Source organism: Cryptomeria japonica, chromosome 1 (assembly GCF_030272615.1).
Source record: "Cryptomeria japonica chromosome 1, Sugi_1.0, whole genome shotgun sequence".
NCBI classification, from domain to species: Eukaryota; Viridiplantae; Streptophyta; class Pinopsida; order Cupressales; family Cupressaceae; genus Cryptomeria; species Cryptomeria japonica.
The window spans coordinates 271,287,339-271,313,283 of NC_081405.1; the positions used below are offsets into that span (position 1 = coordinate 271,287,339).

General features: G+C 36.4%; 1 protein-coding gene across 4 annotated transcripts in view; it reads left to right on the forward strand.

Annotated features, from left to right (window-relative positions):
- LOC131073801 (ABC transporter I family member 11, chloroplastic) overlaps positions 1-25,945 on the forward strand; it is a 161,362-nt gene that overhangs the window by 38,208 nt on the left and 97,209 nt on the right. The gene's annotated exons all lie outside the window — the stretch shown is intronic.

Genomic DNA, 25,945 nt, shown 5'->3' on the forward strand with positions numbered 1-25,945 from the left:
ATAGAGCTCTCATTACATTTCAAAGGCTCAGATTGATTCAAGATCAATGGTCAAAATCTAACAATAAAACCCTAATTAGGGCTTGTTACAACAAACTCCCTCTTGACTAATGAATAATTACAATGATTTGGACACATGTCCTTCCTTGAACGTTAACCATTGAAACATGAGGTTAGGTACTTGGAACTTTGTGCCACCACATGTGGCAATTATCCTCTTCGTGGGATGAGTCAGGTTCAATGATCCCGGATGCTTTGACTTCGAATAATGTGGCACAATCGGATCGGTTGGATGATGAATTGGATGCCAACTCAACCTGCCTTTTAGATGATCACAAGGTGTTTGTGGTTGAACAGTATCTCTTGATACTCAATATTGTCCAGTTATTCAATGTGGTGAAGATAGTGAGACATATTCCCAAATTGTATCATCTTAGCATGATCAAGTTATCTTTCTAACTTTGATTAACTCTTCCGAAACTATCTGCTTGATCACATTTTACTTTCTGTTTTCTTGTTTGGGAATTTTCCTTCTCTTGTGATGCATTTCCATCCTCAATTCTGGAATAATGAATTACTTCTGTTCTGGCATTCTTCATGATGTTTGGAATTCCTTGTGATGCAATGAACTTATCTTGGACATCTTGACTCCTCCCTCTTGATAGTCTTTAATCTTGAAGTGTGGAACACGACCCCTTGGATGTGACTGATTTCTTTGTAGTTGTAAAGCATGTTGAATTTGGGATCTTGGATAATTCAAGATAATTGTAGTTGTATCCATCCTCATATGCCATATCCCCCCATTTTTAATAGTTTCATTGCTTCAAATATTCCCATTCGATTAAAAAATTATTGTATTACTCACAATAAATTTACCCACAATTTATTAATAGACATCCTTGTTTATTAGCGTTTATTATTAACACCCTTGTTATTATTAATATTCATTTTTATTAATGTTCATTATTATTAATAATCATATTTATTATTAATGTGTAAATGATTATCCACAATTTATTAATATTTATTGATGTCATTTATTAATGCTCATATTTATTAATATTTATTTTATTAATGTTCATGTTTATTAATATTCACTACCCATCCCTTACCCACGATGGTCAATGATTTTAATGCACCGATCTGCATTTAATTAGAATAGACGTGACCCATTGGTGAGGCACGTATGGAGAAGTGGGGCTTTTGGGAGGGGTCACAACCGGTCAATTGTCTTAAATACCATTGACTCATACACAGGATACTGTCACACAGAATAAGGAAAAGGGAGGGATACGAAGGTAGCACAGCAGTCAGGTTGACTTTAAAAAAAAGGAAACACACACATGGGAAAAAGATAAGGAGAAAATACGGCAAGAAAGAACTGTTCAAGCAGACATTCAGCCCAGGTACGTGCACAAGATAACTATATGATAAATGGACTTGGTCCCTGCAATAAATAATTAATTTATGGACACAGTCACAATAAATATAATATAACAATACAATTGATCATATGGGAAATGATCATTCAAATGAATATAATTCAGTAATATAGCTGATCATCTGCTAAACGATCATAGTTATACAATAAATATAGTGGATACTATAATTTGATACATGAACATAATCAGATATCTAAGTTGCCGGTCCCGGTTCGGATTCGCATGCTGGTTCGAGATTTGGGTTCACAAATTCATTCAATTTTTTTTTTTGGGTGGGTTTGGTTTCACTTTGGGTTCATCCATACAAAAACATATAAAAATGAAAAATAAAAAATATGTACATATATGCAGCAGCAAATAAGTTCATAATACACCAAAGTCAAGTGTCAACTATGCTAGTAGACTAATGGTAAAGTAACATAGCAAAATACACCACCATATCTATTAATGTTTTAGTCCAAATGGCAAATAACATAGCAAATTGCCAAAATATACCAACATATCAATGTTTCAGTTCAAAAATAATACTGTCTTGTCAACATTATTAGAATATTTAATTCTATGTTAGTCACCTATTTTTAGTTCCTTGGTTAATGGTCATTTACTTTTTTTTATGTAATTAGCTTTTAAGCTTAATTTAGCTTTCACGCTTAATTTAGCATTTAGCTCTTTAGTCTTTTACTTTAACGTTATGTTCTAATTATAGAACATCGTCTTGTAACCTCTATATATACATGTGTATATTGTTCAATGTAATTATCTGATTATTGAATACTTCATTCAATATATTTTTCATGGTATCAGAGCATGGAAATTAAAAATTTCGAAAGTTTTTGTTATTAAAATTTTTCGAAGTTTTAATTGAAGAGATTTTTTTTAAAACTGCTTTTTTAAAAAAAAAGAAAAAAAAGCAGGTTCTTTTTCTCTTCCTGGGTGGATTTTTTTTTTCCTAGAGTTTTGACCCTTCAGTTCAAGTCGAAATTTTATTCTGGTTGTAGATTCTTGGTGGGTTTTTCGAGACCTCAACTGAGATTGTTGACAGATTTTTTTTGGGTGCATCGTTTTCCGTGCCTCAATTTTTGAGCCGGTGGAACTGCATTCTGTTTTCAGATTCTTGGTGGGTTTTTCGAGAGCTTTTCTGGGTTGGTCTCAAAATTTTTTGGGTGTCTCGTTTTCTGTGCCTCAAATTTTGTGTCAGCGAATTTGCCTTGGAATTTAAAAACAGTTTGCAATTTCTGCTAATTCTGTGGACGTCGGGAATTTTGCTGTCTTCTGGGCACCATTTATGCCTTTTTTAAGTTTGTAGAAAATTTAATTTCTGGGTTCCTTCCACCTCGAAATTCGTGCCTTGGAATTCGTGTCAGAATTCTCCTATAGGGTTTCAATTTTTTCAGCAGTTGCTTCTATTCTGATTTTAAAAAAAAATCAGATTCTTCTGTCTCTTGCTTTCACTTAGTTGACCTTGATCAACTTCGATTTTCGTGACGGCATCATTAACCAACATCATGTTGGAACACAGTCAAAAGTTCAACGGCCGCAACTACAACACCTGGAAACAGCGTATGCTTACCATCTTTGAGTATCGTTGCCTTGATCAGCTTGTTTTGGGCAAGGAATCTCGTCTTACAACAACAGGTGATGATCAAGACAAACATGATGTGAAGAATCGAGAGGCTGTCATGCTTATCAAACTCTCCGTCACAGATGATCAACTCCCACAGGTGCCTTCAGGTAAAACAACAAAAGAGATCTGGGATCTTTTGAAGGATCTTCATGAAACGTTCGACAAGAGCCGAGCTTTCTTTCTAAAGAATATGCTGTTTTCTATCATGATGGATGAGAAGTCATCTATCCAGGCACATCTTACGAAGATCAAGGACAATTGTGATCAGTTGGAAGCTATAGGCCAAACCATGGTGGAAGAGGATATGGTAGTGATCATGTTGAAAAGCCCTCCCAGATCCTACGAGCATTTCATTGATACGCTCAATATCTCCTCTACTAGTGTTGATTTGAAGTTTCCTGATCTTTGCAACAAGCTACTACAACAGGATCGATGGAAGCAACAGTTTGGAAGTAGCGCTAGTTCATCCACTGAACAAGCTTTCATAGCCTCAGCTTCGCATAAGTGCAAGGGTAAAGCTCCGTCCTTCCAGCAGAAAGGACAAGGTCAAGGTCAACCTCAACAGTCTTCCAAAAAGAAGAGCTTATAGTGTTCCTACTGTCATATATATTAATGCTTTAGTCCAAATGGCAAATAACATAGCAAATTGCCAAAATACACCACCATATCAATGTTTCAGTTCAAAAATAATAATGTCAAGTTGTCAACATTAACAATCAACCATCATTGATCAAATATCATTACAAGTCATCAAACATATCATTATCATCATTAAAAAAATGTGTTTAGTGCCCAAATTCAGCCCAGTTCTGCCACTGAATTTGAAATTCGTTGCAAATTTCCCAAAATTCTTCTTGGGTCCTTCTTTGCGAACCCACAGGGCAAATTTGGGAGCCTGGAAGAATTTGCAGCGAATTTGTAAAGGATCATAATTTCTGTAGAACCAAACCGGGACCTTGAGAAATTCTGGAAGAATCTGGCAACTCGGTCAGATATAATAAGAATATAAATGTGATGGGAATTAATTCTATAATGATGATAACTTCAAATATAAAGGGATAAATGTAACCTATAAAGCTGACAATGAATGTAATTTAATGCTGTCACAATCTGATATAACCTAATAATACAGACAATATAAGGATTGATTAATATGATGGTATAATAATGTTAAACTAAGGGAACTTGTAACCCCTACAAGACTGTTATAAAATCACATCAATTGCAAACTCATTGCTTAATGTACGTGGGATCGTCTCTTAGGTATGCCACTCCATAGTGGATGCCTAACCCCTGCCACATGGAGCCAAGAGGGATGAAGCATATGGTCTTGGGCTTAAGAGAGGAGGTGGTTGTGATGAGGGGGAACAGCAATAGGACATCTCACTGGGTACGCCACTCCATGATGGATGCTTAACACCTGCCACATGGAGCCTAGAGGGATGTAGCATTTGCTCTTGGGCCTAGGGTGGAGGGTCGCTTGGACACCCTATCCAGCTAGCCTACCCTATTGCACTTAGAATTGGATAATTAAGAATGACAAGTAACCTACAATCTGATTTTATCTAACAAAAATAATACTAATGGTAATTAATACATCAAAGAATTGTATCGCTCAATCTAACTCATTAGTATATGTTTAAGTTTATAAGTATTACTTCATATGTGCTCTCTAATTTTGTGTTGCAGGAAAACAGTAAACAAAGGTACTCCCATAAACTTAATTACCTATTTTAGATTTGGGCAAATTTAGGTTAATTTAAAGTATAACTAATTAGGGGACATTGCTTTATACTGATCTTTACACTTGCACCTTGCAACCACTTGATTTTCATGAATGTCTTGATGTTGATGTCCTTGCAAATATTGTGAAATCTCCTTCATGCTTGGAAATTCTCCTTGTTCTCTCCTTGATGGTGGAGTTCTTGAATGTAGAATATGTTGCAATCACATTATGCATCTTGACGCTTGCAATGTTAAAGTGTCCTTCATATCTTACACTTGTAGACTTTATCCTTGATGTGATGGTTGTATTGTTGAGATTGTAAAATCCTCCATCTTGCTTATGTGCATCCTTGAAGGTGTAATGCTTTGAGTCCTCCATCCCTTCATTTGGTTAAGTCCTCAGCTCACCTTTACTCCTTTGTGTCCACGTTGAAAAGGAAACGTTTTGAATCAAAACACAAGTGAAAATAAAATGAACATTCATAACCCACAAATAAAAATAATGTCAATCCCTTCACTAACTCGGTCTTAAAATTTGTTTATGAAATCTGGGAGCAATTCCCCTAAATTTTGTTGACGGCTGTTTTACAACCACACCAACACAGAATAAAGTTTCCAACGGTCACTCCAAGGTTCCTATTGCAAACTTGCGACTTTATGTTGGATATGAGCTCGTTTGGCTTGATGTTTTGCTGGTAATCCAAGGGGGACTTACGTGTAGTGAAAAGGACTTGAACAAATTTGTGTTTCAAGGAAATCTTGCGAATGGATTTGGCAATGATAAGTGTTTTTTGGAACTTTTCTCAATAAAATACGCAGAAAGTAAATAGGAAAGGGTTTTAGAGAGATTCTAATCTAATCTATGGAACTCAAGAGACAACAAAGGCTTAGGTGAAATCAACCACACTTTGTTTCGCCAACATCAGACAACTACGCAAAGAGAAGTGCAATCACCAAAGGTTGTGCATAAGATTTTTCATATCACCAATGAATACCATCAAGACGAACAATATTCATTTGATAATCGAAGTTACACATACACATTCATGAGGCTCAGTCAAACCTTGCATTGCAAGTAGAAATCATCTACTTACAAAAGGTATGAGTGTATGATTTTACCATGAAACAATGCTATCTATCTCATTCATCTACTTGCTTGAAAACAAATCTAATCTAAGTGAGGAAGAGAGACCATGTAACTTTAAAATGACTCAAGTAATCACCAAAATCAATGAATCACTCTTATTATCTTGACAGCTAAAAGCAACAATTTCTTACAAATTCTCCCTCTTTTACAAATGAAGGGGTGAACCCCTTTTATAGGCCCCCAAATGAAAATGGACGACCCAGATTACAATAAGATCAATGGCTAAGATTTACCCATGCAAAACCCTAATTAAGGTTTGACCAAGAATGACCATATGTGGTGCCAAGTAGTGGGCATGGTCATAAATAAGGAATCACGTCTGTGCAATAAATAGCCCATCACTCCTAAATTTGGCGTCCACCTTGCATTAAATGATCCACTAATCCATCAAAGCGCCCACCATGTAATAAATGACCCATTACTCCATCATGCATTTAATAGATTCTCGTCCAAAATAGGATGGCCATTATCTCTTTCTTTGATGGCAAATGCGATGAATCTAGTCACAACGACCTTGAGTTCTCCTACGGAGACACTTGGAACTTTTTCCAACTTGTATTCCAACATGGCAGATTCCTTTTATTACTTGGAGAAAAACTTCTCCCATCTTGGCACAGTCTCCTGGGTCTTGCGCATTATGCTTGAGATCAAGGAAATATTCTCTAGATGTTCCTTTGAGAAGGATTCCACGAAGAAGAATTCATGCAGCCTATCCTTCAGGTTGTCCACTGTTAGCTCCTCATCAATTAATCTTCTTGCAAACAATGCCTCAACAACATTGAGGATTTCCTCCTGAACCTTTTTGACTGCTGCCTTCAATAGTGCTGACTCGATGTTGGATCTTTCAAAGAATTCTTTTCCAGTGCTTACTGAATAGAACCATTGAAGGAATCGTATGCCTCATTTTCCTTGATGACCTCTCCATTAATTAATGCTTGCCTGGGGGTTTTCATTAGTGCCTTAAGACGTGGAATTTTTAGGTCTTGATGAATGTGTGCATCATCCCATGAGTTGTCCACACTTTCCAATCTGCCAAGGATAGCTAGGATCCTCCAGTAGAAATGAGCCAAGTCCTCAATGAATTTGTAAGTTGTAGTGAAGACATCTTCTACCCATTCCTTAGAACATTGAGTCATTTTCCTTATTTCTTCAAGTCCATCCATGGATTCCTTTAGAAGAGAAGAAAGAGGAACGAAAGTCTGATCTTCCTCTTTGAATGGACACATCAAATGTTGTACATACTCACATAAGGCTTTGTTTCACTATTCAACTTCCTGTCTTTCTCATCCACTTTTTTCATCCGCTCCTTCAATGCTAAGGAAGATTCATCAAATTCTTCTATCACTTGTGCCTTGGTGGCATGCCCTAGGTCAACTGCTGTAACATCATACTCATTCGGAGTAATCTCATTTCTGTCCTTGTCAACCCTGGGTACAGCTATATGCAAAGGTTCAAGGTTGTGAAATAAAAGATTCTAAATCAGGAAAATTAATAGTTGAAGGTAAAAGAACTGAAAGTAATGTCTATGACGCAAGGGAAGTAAAAAGTAGAAGTTGTTTGATAAGTCAGACTGATGAAAGCTGCCTTTGGCATAGAAGACTTGGTCATGTTAATATTGATAATCTTGTAAAAATTAGTTCTTTGAATTCATTGAGATGTATGCCCAAGATTGTGAAACCTAAGAATATTATTTGCAAAGAATGTCAACAGGGTAAGCGGACTAGAATCAGTTTTATCCTAAAGAATTTACAAGTTTTCAACCTCTTGAATTAATCCATATTGATCTTTGTGGTCCTACAAGAACTAAAGGTTTGAAAAATGAAAGGTTCTTTATGTTGTTTGTGGATGATTTTTCTCAAATGACGGGTAAAATTTTTAAAGGAAAAATCAGAAGCATTTGATAGGTTTAAGATTTTTAGGGCAATGGTAGAAAAAGAAAGTGATTTTTAAATTAAATGTCTTTGATCTGACAAGGGTGGAGAATTTCTTTCTAATGAATTTGTGACTTATTGTGAAGAGCATGGCATAAAGAGGCAATATTCTACAGCCAGATTACCACAACAAAATGGTGTGGTGGAAAGACGAAACATAACAGTCAAAGAAATGGCATGAACTTTGCTTAATGAAGCAAAAATTTCTGAGAGGTTTTGGGTGGAAGTAGTTCATATAGTGGTCTACATTCTCAACAAAATTCAGTTGAGGCCTAATAGTAAAAGCACTCCATATGAATTATGGTATGGTAAGTTTGCTTTAGTTAAATATTTCAAAGTTTTTGGCAATAACTGCTTTATTAAAAGAGAAGATGATGGATTGGGTAGCTTTGATTATTGATGTGATGAAGGATTGTTTTTGGGATATTCTACTTATAGTAAAGCCAATAAATGCTATAACAATAGGTTGAAAAGAGTGATTGAAAGTGTTAATGTAAAAATTGATGAAGAAATTCAAAATGATAATTGTGAAGAATCTAATAATGTTATAGAAGTCAATCCTAATACTTCTTCAAATAATTCTGGTGCAATTAATCGTGCAACAAATACTTCCAATAATGATGATGAATCTAATTTAGAGACTGCCAGTGATATTTCTTTTGAAAACATTGGTGAAAAGAAACCTTATAAGTTTGTTAGAAGACATCTTCCCGAACAACAAATAATAGGGCATAAAGATGATGGAATTCAAACAAGGAAAAAGGTTGTTAAAATTTATAATGAAGAAGCATATCTCTCTTTATTGTCTGAAATGGAACTTAAATTTTACAAAGAAGCTAGTTTAGATGTTAATTGGAGTGATGCAATGAAAGAGGAATTCGCTCAAATTGAGAAAAATAACACCTGGGAGTTGGTTCCCAGACCTTCTAACAAAAATGTCATTGGTGCAAAGTGGGTATTTAGAAATAAACAGTGTTCCACGGAAATGCGTTTCCCCCTCCCAGGCCCAAGTCCCCCTGTCCTCGAAACTTTTTCCCTTTTTCCCCTCGTCCCCGAAGCCCGTCCCCCTGTCCTCGAAACTTTTTCCCTTTTTCCCCTCGTCCCCGAAGCCCGTCCCCCTGTCTCCCCGTCTCCCCGTCCCTAACATCTGTGGAACACTGGAAATAAATTGAATGAAAATGGCAAAATTGTTATCAATAAAGATAGATAGGTTTGTAAGGGTTATGCACAAATAGAAGGGATTGGTTTTGATGAGACTTTTGCCCCTGTAGCCAGATTAGAGGCAATTCATATGGAATTCAAACAAGGAAAAAGGTTGGTAAAATTTATATTGAAGAAGCATATCTCTCTTTATTGTCTGAAATGGAACCTAAATCTTACAAAGAAGCTAGTTTAGATGTTAATTGGAGTGATGCAATGAAAGAGGAATTCGCTCAAATTGAGAAAAATAACACCTGGGAGTTGTTTCCCAGACCTTCTAACAAAAATGTCATTGGTGCAAAGTGGGTATTTAGAAATAAATAGTGTTCCATGGAAACGCGTTTCCCCCTCCCAGGCCCAAGTCCCCCCGTTCCCGAAACTTTTTCCCTTTGTTCTCCCGTCCCCGAAGTCCGTCCCCTTGTCTCTCCGTCTCTCCGTCCCCAACATCCGTGGAACACTAGAAATAAATTGAATGAAAATGGCAAAATTGTTATCAATAAAGATAGATAGGTTTGTAAGGGTTATGCACAAATAGAAGGGATTGGTTTTGATGAGACTTTTGCCCCTGTAGCCAGATTAGAGGCAATTCATATGTTTTTGACATTCTCAGTTTATAAGAACTTCAAAGGTTAGCAGATGGATGTAAAATCAATCTTTCTTAATGGTTTTTTGGAAGAAGAGGTTTATATGAAATAACCAGAAGGTTTTGTGTGTGCAGGTAAAGAGGATTATGTGTGCAGGCTTAAAAAGGCTTTGTATGGTCTTAATCAGGCCCCTAGGGCTTGGTATTCTAGGCTTGATCAACATCTTCTACAACAGGGTTTTCACAAAGTTAATGCTAGAAGTAATTTGTATTTCAAATCCATTGAAGATCAGGTGTTTGTTGTGGTAGTATACGTTGATGATATTATTTTTGGTGGGAATGATGAAGTTTGTAAGGATTTTGCTAATCAAATGCAAACAACATTTGAAATGTCTATAATAGGGGAATTATCATATTTTCTTGGATTGCAAGTGTCATAGTTGGATGCAGGCATATTTTTGTCACAGACTAAATATACCAAGGAGATGCTTAAAAAGTTTCAGATGGAGGATTGCAAGCTAGTCAGCACACCAATGATTATTGGTTGCAAACTGAGTAAGGATGATGATTCACCAACCATGGATCAAACAAAATACAGGTCAATGATAGGCAGTTTATTGTATCTCACAGCATCAAACCTTGATATTATGCAATCGGTTTGTATGGTTGCTCGTTTTCAGGCTACCCCTAAGGTTTCACATCTTAATGCAGTTAAAAGGATTTTCAGGTATCTCAAAGGTACTATAGATTATGGTTTGTGAATCCTCGAACTGATGATTTTACCTTGACAACATATATAGATGCCGACTGGGCATGTTGTGTTGATGATAGACGAAGCACTAGTGGTGGTGCATTCTTTTTGGGAAACCGGCTGGTTGTATGGTTGAGCAAGAAATAGGATTCTGTCACTTTGTCTACATTAGATGCGGAATATGTTGCTGCTGCCTCTTGTTGCACAGAGGTTTTGTGGATGAAGTAAACCCTCACAAATTTGAATGTGATATTTGTTTGTCCAACATCCATATTTTGTGATAATTCTAGTGCTATTAACATTTACAAAAATCATGTTCTTCATTTTCGAACTCAACATATCTTTATCAAATATCATTTTTTGAAAGAATGGGTTGTTGATCATGAGGTTTGTCTTGAGTATGTTAATACTAAACAACAGTTGGTTGATATCTTCACAAAACCTCTTCCTTCAACCACTTTTGAACTTCTTTGTGCCTTGGCAATCTTTTGTTATAACATTTATATGCTTTGATTTCATTAGAATAACCAAGAAATATCCCTTCATCACATCTAGGATCAAACTTTCCAATGGAATCATCTCTTTTGGCTATAGATTAGCATTTGCTTAGGGGGAGTATCTTCTTGTTTCACCCCTCTCCTTTGTCATTGATGTCAAAGAGGGAGAAAAGGTGTGTTTTCGGCAGTTTGTATGTTCTGACATGAATTTAGTGATCTGTTTCAGATTTCAGATTTGTTGTCATTGTGTTGATTATTGGCATTATGTTCAAACTTGACATTTTCATCCCGATTGGTTGGGCTGTATGTTCAGCTTATTGTTTCCAACTTGCAATGGTTCAGTAATTTGGTTTTTGAACCGGCGTGTGAAGATTAGACAGTTGCCATCAATGCCAAAGGGGGAGATTGTTGGTGTGTTTGTCAGTGATGTCGTGCTTGCAAATACAGTTTGTATTAATGATCTTACCGAAGTATAGGTTGATGGAAATCAGAAATCTACACAAAGATCACAGTTTACATTAATTTCAGATTCACAGGACTTTAGATTAAAATCTGGTTTACCTGTTTATACAGTATTCGTATCATTGGATTTTTATTCAGATACATTCTGTACAGACTGGTAAAACTATATTCTGTTGATTGGTCTTCTATACACTGAATCAATCATTGTTTTGGATCAAAAGATGAATTGCACAGTACCTTATTCAGACTCTGATGACGGATCAAAAGATGAAATGCACAGTATTGTATTCAGACTGTGATGACTTTGGCTATTGATATGGTCATGAACTTCATTGTTATTGCTGCATTTCTCCTGTCAAAAGAAGACTTTGTAATCATAAAGTCTTAAATTCTTCAACGAATTTCAGTTGAGCAAATTCGGTTGTGATAATTACATTATTATAATTCGATATGCATATAAGTCAAAAGTATTCGGTTTGAGAGAAACTAATTATTAATTATCATAATAATTGCAGTTGTTAGTTATTTGTTATCAACTAACAATTGTAACTGTTGCCAAAGTAGTTAGAAGTTCGAACTGAAGAATTCATCTCTTTTATGAGATAGATAATCTATTTAAATGGTGCCTTGATTCGCTGAAGAGAAGTTGCTGGTGTGTTATGGCATTCTTCTTATGAGAAAGAAAAACATTATTATTGAATATCTAAAACAAAGTCTATGTTATAAGTGGTGAAGGTTACGTGTATTTTGAAGAGAATTATATGGACGTTGCTGATGGGAAAACCGGATAATTACAGTCTACAATTATGAGTTTTGTTTGATGCTTCTTGATTCAGGTATAACTTGTTTTACAGTCCGATATATTATTTCTACATTTTCAGATAAAGTTTCAAATCAGTTTCTACACTGTCACAGAACTGATTGAAGTTATCGAGAAACTTGACAGTATTGAGGAAGTATTGCAGATCTCAGTAATGGCTGATGCCTTTTTCAAAGATTGATAATATGCTGGATAATATTGTGCAGAGTTCTGTGTTTTAGATATGTGGCGTCATAATATTTTATTGAAAATTTGTAGGAATTCAGATTCTGAATGTTTTATATATCTGTCTCTAAAATTTGGTGATTATTAAAGTTGAAATCAGTGGTATTGTGTATCTATCTTTTTGATAAAGTTAATATTTGTAAAAACCTTGAGTTGGTGCTCAAAGGGTTTGGATTGAAAGTGTTGGTCCACTCATGGATAGGGGTTTGGAGACTCCTTAGGGTTGGTGCCCTTAAACATTGTATTTGGAGTTTTGATTGTGAGGCTGGATTATGACAGTAGATCCTAGCACCATGCTCACCATGGTTTTCCCAAACTTGGTTTCCACATAAATATCTTCTGTTGTGTGTTCTTGTTATTGCATCTCTTTCAGTTTCAGTTTGCTATATCCCTCAACTTTCAGTTTGCAATTAATAAAAGATTCTGAATTAAAGATTTTAAAGATTTCAGTCTACTACTGATTCATCCCCCCTCTCAGTAGTAGTTACGTGTTCTACAGTTACAATCATAGGTTGGTTGACGCTTGTGTTCCTCTTGGCAAGTATTGGGTCCTTTAAATATGTTGTGTATCATCATGGAATGTAGTATGATATTAGTTCAATCAACTCCGATCCTTAGCTGATTATCTTGGTCTTCTTTTGCATTTTTTGTGCGAATAAAGATATATTTTACTCCTATATCTGGTATGTATTATCATCTTTATTCATGTATTTGATTTATCAGATATAGCAGTAAACAATTGGTGTCGTTGCCTTAAAAGAAGTTAGGTCAGATTTGAGAGATTCATGCCCTTAGATCCCAATAAAAGCAAGAAGAGGCCACAAGGTGGTCAAGACTAAGAGATCAAGCAATCTTTAAAGATTGTAGAACAAAGAGAATGAAGAAGAAGATTACAAGAAACATTTGAAGAAGATGTAGTCGGATGATTCCCAAGTAAAAGCCCTTCTCAAGAATGAAATAAAAGTTGAAGTGTTAGTCGAAGCCGTAGTCAGGAAGAGAGGAAACCTTCATTGAAGAACTCTCGAAGGGAGAGTTAGAAGAAATTGCCAGACACTTGCCGCTTCTTGATGAAATATACCAAGACCTTGTTGACTAAGCAAGACAATCATCCATATAGATAGCATCGGACGACGACGAAGAAGAAAGACTTTAGACATGAATTAACTGAAGCATTTGAGAATAACATACGTTGCATCTGAGAACTATCCATCTTGGTAGAAGAGCCGGGAATTGAAGGATCCGAGCCAAAGACCCCCAGATGGAAGGAGTGCAGAAACGATCCTCATGATAACTAGAGTGCAGAGAATGTTGAAGGTGGAAGAGTGAAGGACTTGTACATGGCCATGAGTGCGGAATAGGCACTAGAATGTATAGAGTGAAATAGTCCAAACAATTCCAATGCACAAGGAACATATTGAGGAGAGAGAATGGTGACTTCTTTGGCGAGTTCAATTGTGGAAAGATAGAAACTCTCGAAGTTCATGCGGAATTGTCTGAAGATCTTGTGAGGCACTACAAGACGTGCGAAACTATCTGGATAGCTTCGGCTAGGTATACAAAGATTATTGGCTGAGAGTGTTCCTAGGAACACAGCGGGGTATTGCCATTGACGGGTTCATGGAACTTGATTAAGAATCAAAATCTCTTAGGATGCACTGAAGAAGGCATTCGAGGCAGAGAGATGACAATGAGATTGTGGTGGATATCTACAACACTAAACAAGGGGAAAATGAGAACATATGAGCTTATAATTGTAGGCTCAAGGAGTTGCTTGTAAAGTTGGAGAATCAACCAGCTGACGGATTGAAGAAGTAGTCGTTCATCAAGGGATTGATCCCCTCCCTGCGCAAGATGAAAGTGATGCTTCCATCTTCGTATGCCAATGCTTACAATTAGGCGATGGACATCGAGAGTGAAAATAAAACATCCTCTCGAAGGAAGAGGAAGTCAGAGTATGACGAGAGCACTAAAGTTAGCAACGATGAAGAATTGAAAACGATCGAAGCCCTATGACGGGATATGATGAGAATGATGAAAGAATTGAAGGTAGAGAAGAAAACCAATAAAGAAACTAACGAACTATGGTGTATTGAGTGCAAAGCTGTGGGGCACACAAAAGGTAATTGTCCTACAAAGATGTTTTGTGAGATTTGCGAGGTGATGGGTCATTTAATAAAGGAGTATCCATATAATTTGAAGACCAGGAGTACACAAGTGCTCTTTATGCAAGGAGAGTCATCCACTCCATTGAAGCCACAAAATGCATCGCTAGGAGGTTATTGAAATCAACGAGGGTGAAATCAAATATAGTACGACTCTAAAGGACATCCTATCATACAATGCTGACATTGTAGTGAATAGGGACACTTTGTAAGACATTGCTAGATTAAAAAAGACAATGTACAATTAATTGTGTAAATGGTGTAGACCAAGTGACCATGAAGACACTGACTGCCTGAAGCAAAAGGGTATCAATATGTTGGACGTGGAGGAACAAGACAAGCTAGTTCTGACAATTACAAGTGCATAGGGGAAGAAGGTGGTGTACCTAGACCTACTTACAGAGAAGGAATGACTTTGAAGAGCCATAGTAGAAGTAGAACAAGCGATGGCGAAGGAACGAAGAACCTCCAATGGAATTGCAAGTACGTCATTTCAGTTAGAGCCAAAGAACATAGCACAATAGGTGCTACAGACCAAAGAAGTCGTTTGGGGAATTAATTTGCAAAACAAAAGTATAAGATTTTTTGAAAAAATAAAGAAAAAATTGGAAAAAAATCCGATATACAAAAAAACGTAAAAAATTGCAGACTAATAGTCAAAAACTACTTTTTAATATATTTATAGACATTTCCATAGCATAGAGATATTGTAAGCAAATAAAATAGATTTCAACACATAGATTAGAAAATAGATTTTATTTATTTATATTTATATACAATAATATTAAATTCATACAAATATTTCAAATCAAATTAAATTATACAATATTTCTCTATTTATATTTAGTATTTACTTTAATTGATCCATTTCAAATCAACTTAATTCTCTCACTTTCTCTCTCACACACATAGATATATTAAGATATATTACTCTAATAATATATTAAATAACTAATTTAATCAATAATATTAAATAAGTTATGTAATATTAAATAAATTACAATATACTAGTAATATTACAATAATATAAAATAAATTATAGTATATTAGTAATATTACAATAATATAAAATAAATTACAGTATATTACAATAATTTTATCTTAAAACATTAAATTACTGATTTAATATTTTAAGATAAATTACTATAACTTATTTAATAATATTGCAAATTTATTTAATATTTTAAGATATATTACAATCAGTAATTTATTTTAAAATGTTACAATTTAATAAATTACAATATATTAATTAATGATTTTAAATAATCTATATTAAAAAAACTAACTGTATATAATTTTTTTTAATTATTAAATAGTTATAATAAAATAAATTATAAGTAAATTACAATCAGTAATATATGTTAAAACATATTACATTTTAAAAATTACGATTCCAAATAATCTATATTAAAAAATTAACTATATATTAAAAATTTCTTAAATTATTAAATAATTATAATAAAATAAATTATTAAGATATTATTATTGAACAAAAGGTTGGGATTGGGCTCAATATGGGAGTGGAATGGCCATTGATGGTGGGTCCGTTTGATTTAGAAAAATAATAAATCAAGAAATTCAGAAAAAATGCATTTGTTGTGATTTATTATGAACATTCAGAAAAAACTTCAATAACTTGTTGTGAAGATTAGAATTTCGAACTTTCAGGGAAAATTTTCAATAATTTATCGTGAACATTAGAATTATCGCCTAATACTTGGACCTTGCCTGCCGTGATTAATTTACGGGCTTGCCGTGATTAATTTATAGTCTTCTTTGCACTGCTCACTGGTCTGGTCTTTGCCGCTAGAATGCATTTTAACCCTTGCAACAATTATGCGGCATTTTTTTTGTAGGTTTTGTTGCATTCTAGGGTTTTCGCGAATGACGATTTTTTGGACAATATTTAACATTAAATTGTGCGATTAAATCGCAATTAAACGCCCTAAAAATTGTGGAAAATCGTTGATCGATTTTTCCACCATTTTTTGGGGGGAAAAGTCGGTATTGCAGATGATCGCCGATTAGTTGCGATCAGGTGTGATTTGTTTCCAGATTAATGCTACTATGCTAAAAACAACCATACCAATCAAGGTGATAGATGTTCTTCAAACCATGTTGCATTTGAGAGTGGCAATTGCCAACACAATCGGCGATGACCAAAGTCGGCGACAAGAAGACCCAAGTAAAGACATGATAGTAGAGTTGCCACTCGAGGGCGAACAAGTCATTGACCCAATGCTACTGATGGTGAACATCAAGAAGAAGCTTTTTGTCGTTTACATGGAAATCATGGGGAAGAACCTCACAAATGCCATCGTCAATGGAGGCTCAAGAGTAAATGTACTACGAGAAGACACTTGGAAGTGCCCCAGGAAACCAACCCTTTGGCCATCAACATTTCACCTGGTAGGTGCCAACCAACATGGAATCAAGCCATTGGTGACACTGATGGAGCAAAAGGTAATGATCTAGACCCAACAAATCCTCCTAAATTTAGTGGTCATCTCGTTGCAGAAGAAAGCATACAATGCATTACTTTGGAGAGGATGGTTGGTAGTAGCCAAATTCGATCACAATTGGAAAAATAATACAATCTCCATTGTAAACAAGGGTCAAAAGTATGTAATTGATTTAAAGAATCAAGCCGTTTGTGAGGAAGTAGCTTCCTTGGATTTGTCTTATTTAGACTTTGGAGAAGAATGGGTGGAGTGTCAAGCTCAAATGGAACTAAACATCAAAGGAATTTTGGAGTTGCAATCATGCTTGGAGGATGAAACAAATTCTTGTCACAACCCTCCTTTATCATTTCTTTTTTTGATTTAAATACAAAACTTTATTTGTACTCTTTGGATGAATTATTGAATATTGTAAGGGAATAAATTAATAAACCACACACACATGGAAAATGCATTTTTAATTTAGTTATTTAATTTCCCTCACATTAAGGCACATGTTGTAGGAGGAATAAGAAGCTTCTAGAGGCTTCTCCACCTCCTTGCATGTAACTCCTCCCACTAAGCCCAATTAATTTGCATGGAGGCCAAATTGGGAGAGAATCTCATTTTTTTCAATTTAAAATTAGGTAGTGGGAATTTGAAATTTGCTTTATAAAATAGGTACAAGTTTCAAAAGAAAGCTAGCTATTCCATAAGAAAATTCTGCAATTTCTCCTTTGTAGTCCATTTTTCATTTGCAGCCAAGGTTTTGCTGGGAGTATTTCTCTTCAATTTGGAGGATCAAGGAAGACTCTACATCATTTTTTTTGCAAGCATCCAGGTTCCTTCAAGCTTAGTTTGTGCATCTTGTTCTTGTTGTAGATTAAATCAGATTATTTTATGAAAATGAAATTCATTCGTGAAATTAGTTTCAGACATTGATAAGAATTAGATTAAAATGTTTTAAATTGTTTATTCATTGTTTGGATTCTTGATTTTGGAAAATAAATTGTTGATTCATTATTCAGATTTTGATAAAATTTAGTCCAGATTTGGAGTAGATTAAAATGTTTGATAGAAAGAAAAATAAATTTGTTGATTCATTGTTTCAAACTTTGATAAAATTTAGTTTTAAATTTTGGAGTAGAATAGAACAATTGTTGATTAATAGTTTCAGATTCTTGATAAGGAAGTAGATTAAATTTGCTTGACAAAGAATTAGATTTACTGTTTTTTAAAAAAAAATATAATGTAATATTAAATCTAGATCCAGATTTAAATTGTTCCTCTTATTCTTTTTGATTCTGGCTAAGAAGAACCATCTTTCATCTCTCTGGTTATTGTTATCCAAATCTCATTTAAGGAGTATTCTTATTATTATTTTCTTTTTGAAAACTCTTTGTGGATTGAATAAAGAGCTCACTGAAATTACCAGTTGAATAAATCCTCCTGGACTCTGAGAATAACCCTGGAAACAAACCAATTTCCTGAGAAGTCTGAGAACAACTCCCTTCCTGTAATGGCTGGATAAATCTTTCTCTCTCTCTTTCTGTGATTCTGATTTATAAAAAAAAAATATATATATACATACATTAAAGGTCTGGTTTCTGTAAGGAGACAAACCAAGAATTACTCAGTTATTTTACCTGTTCTTACCTTCTTGAATAAAAATTATCCTGTAAAGAATTTGAAACCATATATATATATATATATATATATATATAGATTATATAACCCCATTGTCAATTTGCAATTTAAATGATACATTATCAATCACTGCGTACGCACAGACCCCAAAATAACCGCACGTACGCACAGACCCGAAAATAACCATTCGAGCGCAGAAGGGCGTTACCGTAAGCCGACAGGGTTAGTGGTACCCCCACTACCCTGCGGTCACTGCAAGTGGCCGCAGGGGAGTGGAGGGGACCACGTGGCCCCGTCAACCCCTACGGGCCTGCACATGCAGGACCGTAGGGAGTGGCGGGACCCGTGGTCCCCACCCCCGGTTCTATATACAATAATTAAAACGAGATTGCCATGGGAAATTTCGATGGAAGTTTAACATTCGATTTAACATTTAAGTATTTTTTTTTGTGTATCGTTTTAAATTAAAATTAAATTAATTTCTTTTTTTGTGTACATTTGTTTAGCTAAATTTAATTTCCTTAAAATTAACAAGAGTTGAATTCAATGTATTATTTCAAATCCTTAGAGAAATGAATGGATTATTTGACCCATAACTTTTGAGATAAGTAAAGTCTCATTATTATTCAATTTGGTCACTCATGAGAAATTTGTAACCTTATAACTAATTAAGTCTTGCGATAGAGAAAAACATTTCTGCATTTTGAATATAAATGACGTTACTTTTGCATTGCATTATGATTATTTCGTATTCCTTAATTTTCATGCGATTACTTGTAAGTTCACAATTATCTTTACCATGCCAATACATGTATTAATCTAATTAACTGTAGAATAATGATATTCTTTGTTCAAATAGTATTTAAGGTTTAAAATTATGTACATCCATTTCATAATTATGTTCAAGTATGATGTTAGTTTAGAAAACTAAACAAATGGAGTTGGAAAACTAAAACTAGCAGCGTTCGGTATATACGGTGCCCCTGGGTCACGCTTACGGGTAATGCCGTCGTGTTGAACTACTGCACTTAACGCCTAATAAAGCTGCATTAACGACGTCTGTGGCATCGTCCCTATAAATCGTCGGGGAGTAATAAGGGACATTTGGAAGTTAAAAATCCAAGGGGCGGGTAATCCCTCTTGGATCGATAATTTAATAAGATAACTTTTAATTGAATTCCACATCCGTTGAGATAAACCATAGTAAACCCCTCTTAGGGATGGTCAAGTTAAGAGCTCTCGTGAAATTTACTTATTTTTTTATTTTACTTAATTATTCACCTCGAAGGGATATTGGTGATTTGCAATTGGGTGACGCTCATGATAAGAATTAGGTTCTAGTTATTTTGTTAGGCCACAAGCAATGGGCCATCTTGAGCCTTCGCTTAAATGCTACCTTCGTGGGTAGCAACCGCAGAGAAACTGTCTGGGACACTGACCCTAGAAAGGGTTGCGTACCCACAAAAATCAGTTTACATCAAACCATAGATTAGAAAATAGAACTACATACTTTACGCCTTGATCCCGTGCCGAAGCGGGTATGTAGGCAGTCTTGGGATGGAGTTGTCCCTCGTACTCAGGCGTTCGTGGGTGGGGTCTAGGCTTGGTTGAGTAAGAATCCTAATTGAAAGATAAGTTAATCAAATTTAATTCAATGCATACTCGGAAGGAATCCCGTATGGATTCGCTTGACTTCCCGAGGCTTTAAGCCAAATTCCGAGGCGGAATTCAAGCTTGTATTATTTTCTTATTACTCCTAAGGACGGCGACCTCGGTGCATTCTTGTTAGAGGAATGTAGTACTTAGTGAGTGGCTCAGGACCCGAATGGTCCCGATGAGTCTAAGTCTCTGGCCAGAGCATCTCCTATCCCGTTTGGATGGATGCCTACCCCGTATGGGTAGATGCCTATCCCGTATTGGATAGATGGAATTTACGTCCCGTATGGACAATTGCCTAACCCGTATGGTTAGAAGCTCCTCCCGAATGGATGAATGCCCAATCCTATTGGATGGATGCCCAGAGTATGCAATTGAATAAAACATAATAAAGAAAAAAAAAAATTATACTCAATTTTTGTTGGATGAATCATGGTGGGTTACTACATGTGGTATCAGAGCCAAGTTTCAAATCTAGGCCTTGTGCTCACTTCAATTTATTCAACTAAGGGAATGTTTTACAATAATAGAAATTAAATTTTATTCCACAAAAAGAAAACTAACTACATAATTTAACTTTCAGGTAAAACCTAGAATGGCAAGAGGAAGAGGAAGAGGAAGAGGAAGAGGAAGAGGAAGAGGAAGAGGAATAGGAATGGGTAATGGAAGACGTACCAGGAGTCAAAGGGGGGATAACCATGAGGAAAACCATGAGGAAAACCATGTGGAAAACCATGAGGAAGATCATGAAGAGGATCGACACAACCTAGGGAATAACGGAGATGGGGTTCAGGCTATAATCGACCTTCTAACCGAACAGAGAGATAAAATCAACTTCCTGGAACAATCACTACAGGATCTTAGGGAAAGGCAGAATGACTATGAGAATAGAAGCGGTACCGAGAATGGAAACCCTGGTAGCAATCAAGGAAATGTGATGGGTAAAGGAAAGGAAAATAACATATTAGAACTCTCCAAGGATTTGAAGAAAATCACCCCTCCTAAGTTCGATGGGAGGCAAATTGGTGAAGGGGCTGAGAATTGGCTAAATGAAATGGAGAAATATTTTGAGCTAAGAGATTTCAGCGAAACAACTAAGGCTTTATGGGGCTCCTATCAACTCACAGGGGAGGCGGCTAGTTGGTGGACCAACACCAAGGAACAAAATGGGTATAACAGGGATACAATCACATGGGATCAATTTGTTCACCATTTTCGAGATAGGTGGCTCCCCCAATTGTTCTTTGATGAGAAAGTGACAGAATTCCATAATCTACGTCAAGGGTCCCTATCCGTTCAACAATATTGGGATAAATTCGCCAAGTTGCTTAAGTATGTGCCTATGTACCAAAGGGATGAAGAAGGCCAAGCAAGGAAATTCATTTTGGGGCTGAATACCAACATAGGGGCAGAGGTTGATATGCATGGACCCAGAAACATGAATGAAGTTCTTGAAAAGTCTCTAAGGCAAGAGAGGAAGATTCAAACACTAGCAGGACGAAACTATAATGGGAATCACTCATTCAAAAGGAAGCAAGAATTCAATGGAAACACTAATTTCACCAAGGGTCAAAGGAATAACTCTTCCGAAAGGAGACCACCACCTAATCAATATCAGAGGAATGGAAATGATAATAACAGGGGCAACAATAATAGGGGCAATGATAACAGGGGCAATAATAACAGGGGCAATGATAACAGAGGCAACTATAACAGGAATGACCAGCAGAACAGGATAACTTATCCACCCAGGGGAAATGAAACAAGGAATGATCCCCCTAGAAATCAAGGTAGGAGAGGTCCTCCAGGCGGATGTTTTATGTGCGGGGAAAATCATTTTGGTAGAGACTGCCCCAGGATGCAAGGGCAAATTAGAGCCAATCAACCCCAACAAGGGCCCCAACAGAGGATTCATGCAGCAGTTAGGAACCAAAGAAGAAGATACCAGAATGTCCCCGTGGAAACTACAGGTACACTATTTGAACAACCAATATCAATTCTAATTGACACTGGATCATCTGAATGTTTCATCTCACCTGAATTAGTGAACAAATATGCATTAAAAGTTAATCAAATGGAGTCATCATGGACGGTTCAATATGGGGATAAGGCAACTAGAGAAGTAACTAAGTGTTTACCAAGGGCAAAGGTACAATTCCCTGAGTTCGAAACAAGGGTAGATCTCTATGTGGCACCCTTAGGACTATATGATGTAATTATGGGAATGAGTTGGTTAGCAGACCACCAAGCTAATGTAGATTGTTATAGCAAAATTGTGGAATGTTTGGATGATGGGGGGAAAAGGGTCAAAATCCAAGGAAAGTTTAAACCCATTAATATAGAAACTATCTCAGCAATGCAATTAAAGAAGGAAAGGAGAAGAGGAGGACAAATCTTTATGGTTGAAATTGATGAAGGAAAGGAGGAAAATACCCCAACTTTTGAAAATACCCCTTTCTTAAAGGAGTTTAGGGATGTTTTTCCAGAAGAACTACCCGGTTTACCCCCTAAGAGAAAGTTTGACTTTTCTATCGAAGTACTCCCAGGAGCTGAACCAGTATCAAAGGCACCTTACCGGATGAACACAACCGAATTACAGGAGCTCAAAATGCAATTAGAGGAACTCTTAGCTAAGGGATTAATAAGGCCAAGTGTATCACCATGGGGAGCGCCAGTTTTATTTGTTAAGAAGAAAGATGGAACCTTAAGGCTATGCATCGACTATAGGATGTTGAACAAAGTTACCATAAAGAATAGGTATCCCTTACCTCGCATAGAGGACCTTTTTGACCAAATGAAAGGAGCGGCAGTTTTCTCGAAAATAGATCTTCGGTCAGGGTATCATCAACTCAGAATTAAGGAAGAAGACATTCCGAAGACAGCTTTCAGGACGAGATATGGACACTATGAATTCACAGTAGTTCCTTTTGGAGTAACTAATGCCCCAGCTGCATTCATGAACCTGATGAATAGCGTATTCCATGACTACTTGGATAAGTTTGTCTTGGTATTCTTGGATGACATTTTGATTTACTCTAGAAATGAAGAGGAACATTTAGCGCACCTACAAATTGTTTTGCAAAGATTGAGAGAACATAAGTTATATGGAAAATTGTCCAAATGCGCCTTCTTTGAGGAAAAGATTCACTATCTTGGGCATATAATATCAAAGGAAGGAATAGCAGTCGACCCAGATAAAATAAAGGCGATAGTAGAATGGCCAGTCCCTAAGAATGTTTCAGAGGTAAGAAGCTTTATGGGGCTAGCAGGTTACTATAGGAGGTTTGTGGAAGGATTCTCTAAGATAGCAAATCCCATCACCTCGTTGCAAAGGAAGGGCAAAAGGTTTGTATGGACCGAGCAAAGTGATAAGGCTTTTCAAATCTTGAAGGGAAAACTAACTTCAGCACCCATTCTAAAGGTACCAGACCCAAATGGACACTTCACAGTTGTAACAGATGCTTCTATTGAAGGGTTAGGAGGAGTACTTGTCCAAGATGAAGGGGTAGTGGCTTATGAATCTAGGAAGCTAAAAACTCATGAAGTCAATTATGCACCCCACGACTTAGAGTTGGCAGCAATTGTGCATGCCCTGCAAAAGTGGAGACACTTCTTACTTGGGAAGCCCTTTGAGCTTAAGTCGGACAACCAAGGACTAAAATACATCTTTACCCAACCTCACTTAAACGCCAGACAAAGAAGGTGGTTAGAGTTTCTAAGTGAATATGACTTTGAGATTGAATATATTAAGGGGAAAGAAAATAGGGTGGCAGATGCCTTAAGTAGGAGAAGACACTTGATGACTATAGCAACCTTCAAAACCTCTTTCAAAAGGCAAGTAATGGATGAGCAAGGACATGACCCATGGTATGAGCAAGTCAAATTAACTATAAGACACAACCCGACCGACCCTAAGGTCGAAGGGTATACATTTGATGAAGATGGGCTACTCAGATACAATAACAGAATCTATGTTCCTAATTCAGGGAATTTAAGGGAAGTAGTTTTATCGGAGGCTCACAATGCCCCTTATTCAGGCCACCCAGGAGTTAACAAACTTTATGCAGATCTAAAGAAGTTATACTTTTGGCAAGGGTTGAAGAGCGATATTGTCAAGTATGTAGCTAAATGTTTGGAATGTCAAAGAGTAAAGGCAGAACATAGGCACCCAGCTGGATTGTTACAATTGCACGATGTACCTCAACATAAGTGGCAAGTTATTAGTATGGATTTTGTACAAGGGTTACCCATGTCACCTTCTAGGCATGATGCAATAATGGTGGTAATTGACAAACTCACTAAGGTGGCACACTTTATACCAGGGAATCTGACAGATGATGCACCCACCTTGGCTAGACGTTTCATTAAGGAGATAGTTAGGTTGCATGGAGTACCAGAGAAAATCATATCAGACAGAGATGCAAGATTCACTTCCAGGTTTGGACCACTCTTCAATCAGCTCTAGGGACTCAACTAAATTTTAGCACCGCATACCACCCGGAAACGGACGGTCAGACAGAAAGGACAAATCAGATTATGGAAGACCTGCTTCGTATGTACTGCATGGACCAACAGAGAAAATGGGAAGAGTACCTACCTTTGGTAGAGTTTGCCTACAATAATACATATCAAACATCTTTGGGAATGGCACCTTTTGAAGCTTTGTATGGTAGACCATGTCGAACACCCTTGAGTTGGGATAGTCTTGAGGATAGAGTGATTATTGGGCCAGATATGTTGAAAGAAATGGAAAGGAAAACTAAGGAAATTAGGCAAAGGTTGAAGGAAGCCTCGGATAGGCAGAAAAGTTATGCAGATAAAAACAGAACACCAAGGGAGTTTGGAGTAGGAGAGAAAGTCTTCCTAAGGGTTAGGCCACACAAGAGTTCTATAAGATTTGGGAAAAAGACTAAGCTTGCACCTCGTTATGTTGGACCCTTTGAAATACTGGGAAGAATTAATCCAGTTGCTTATCGGTTGGCCTTGCCTCCCCAATTGAGCCGAATCCATGATGTCTTCCATGTATCTCTTCTTAAGAAGTATGTACCTGACGAGAAACACATTTTGAATTGGGATGCCTTGCAGGTCCAAGAAATGGGGGGAATAATGATAGAGCCATTCAGAATCTTGGAGAGGCGCCAGTGCCAGTTGCGCAACAGAGAGGTTGATCAGTGCAAGGTGCAATGGGACCAGTACGACGAAAAGAATGCCACGTGGGAGGATACTAAGGAGATGCAGCAGCTATTTCCCTTTTTATTTTGAACATGAACTATAACTCTTTGAATGCATTTAATAAGTGCATCGGGACGATGCACAGATTAAGGGGGGGAGGATGTCACAACCCTCCTTTATCATTTCTTTTTTTGATTTAAATACAAAAATTTATTTGTACTCTTTGGATGAATTATTGAATATTGTAAGGGAATAAATTAATAAACCACACACACATGGAAAATGCATTTTTAATTTAGTTATTTAATTTTCCTCACATTAAGGCACATGTTGTAGGAGGAATAAGAAGCTTCTAGAGGCTTCTCCACCTCCTTGCATGTAACTCCTCCCACTAAGCCCAATTAATTTGCATGGAGGCCAAATTGGGAGAGAATCTCATTTTTTTCAATTTAAAATTGGGTAGT